The 1,881-nt window shown below is 35.6% G+C and overlaps 1 protein-coding gene across 10 annotated transcripts in view; it reads left to right on the top strand.

The window, feature by feature from the left end:
- Positions 1–1,881, top strand: part of ARL15 (ADP ribosylation factor like GTPase 15) — a 216,914-nt gene that overhangs the window by 179,625 nt on the left and 35,408 nt on the right. The window lies entirely within an intron of this gene.

Genomic DNA, 1,881 nt, shown 5'->3' with positions numbered 1-1,881 from the left:
CATCACGGTAAGATGAAACATAGCACAGAAAAAGCGAGATGAGTTTTGTAACTTTGGCATATTTATGTTCTCTCTGACACTTCGGCTTTGCCTTAAGACAGCAGACTTCCTTGGGCAATGACGACAGCAGGGCTTACTTTGAATACCAAAGCTTGTACTGCCATTCTTATTTCAGCTAAAGAAAGCGTTGTCTTCTTAGGTCCAAATACTTTCTAGTGTTTTTTGTCCCCATTTCTAACAGATCTTTAGCCAGCTTTTTAGAGTCAAGTGTTAGAGTAACTGATTTGAGGTATAGTAAAATCCCTAGATATTAAGTAAGATAAGAAGCTGTCTCTTGCTTAGTCAAATAAAACATCTAGAAGTGACTGTACTGTCATCTGTAAGTACATGGAAGATTTTGAATAGAAGAGGAATCTTCAACATGATGGTGAGGGTGTTAATGACAGATATAATTTCCCATGCTCCAGTTAGGGCTTGGGAAAAAATCAAGTGGCAATGGAATAGGAACTTACTACATGTCAGTTCATTCATGCTGATAGTCCATGCCCACTTAGCCTTTAGCAAACACAAAGTAATTTGAATGAGCTTAGTTCTCAGAGGATGTAAACTATCTTGAATTTGTCATGGGCCAGGATAAGTGCATGGATTGTCGGCATGATGCTCTGATGCATAGTAACTCTTTGTTCCAGTGTAACTTGTTCCCATGTCAAAGCTTCTGCAATTTTAAAAACTAGACCAGATATCTTGCTTAAAGTTTGGTCCTAATTCAAACAGTAATAGATGAGATTTGTACAGAAACTCTGTGGATTATGTGTAAGACCTGAGAATGTTATAATTGACGTAACTGTCAGTCTGTCAAATCAGTGATTGACATAACTGTCCTTTCTAGCTCAGTTACTTTTCCTGCAGCAAGGATTTTAAGGCCAAATCTAGTTAACATTCTAAGTGGAAGTTTTTTATGTGATTTTATTGTGGACTATGCAAGACATATTCACTCCACATATGTTTACATTATAAATATGAGCTTCGTTATATACCCTTTCTCTGGGTATTGATTTGTAAATATGTCCCTTTTCAAACATAGAGCTAGATATTAGAAAAAAACCAACCAATTCATTTGTAAGAAATTAATTTCTGCATAATTACATGTCCCAGTGTTTTTAACCCTGAAGCAATACAAATTTTTAAATTGAAATTGAAGCAGTAAATCTTTCCTTAGAAAGATGCATATTGTACTCTGAGCATCATTACTGAAACCATTTTACTTTGAAGCACAGAAGGAACACTTAATTTTTATTTACTATTATGAAGGAAACCCTTTGATTACAGGAAAAAAAACTGACAAATATGAAAATATGACTGTGATTTGGGCAAAGTTCCAGAGATGGGAGAGAGTGATGCTTTTATCTTCAGAGGGTCTTTGACTGCTGCATTTATTCCATTAATAGCTCTAGTATGGCTAATGTCATACTTTGTGCATTTGCCTCTGTGTCTGGCCTTTGTATAAACTGCAAGGGAAGGTGTTTTGATGTTCAGCTCTGCTGGGAAATATGGTGGAAGAATATGCTGTTTCTTATTTTCCTGGATTGCATGGAACACCATAGTAAAGTTTGTTTTCAGAAAAATAAGTTTGCTTCAAATTTTATTCTTCCCAATTTGAATATTAAAGCCAATACATTAAGAAAATAATTGAACAAAATGCATTGCAAGTTATGTATACTTATGAATACATTCAAAGCGTCACACGAAAAGGCTGTAGTGAAATTATTTGACCAGACATACTTAAACAGTGCTTGCCAGTCTGAAGGAAAGGACAGATCCTACCCTTATATAGAGAGGGAACTGAGGAATGAAAGCACGTAACTGTGAGCTTCAGTAAAG

Source organism: Anser cygnoides, chromosome Z (assembly GCF_040182565.1).
Source record: "Anser cygnoides isolate HZ-2024a breed goose chromosome Z, Taihu_goose_T2T_genome, whole genome shotgun sequence".
NCBI classification, from domain to species: Eukaryota; Metazoa; Chordata; class Aves; order Anseriformes; family Anatidae; genus Anser; species Anser cygnoides.
This window is presented reverse-complemented; position numbering and strand designations above follow the sequence as displayed.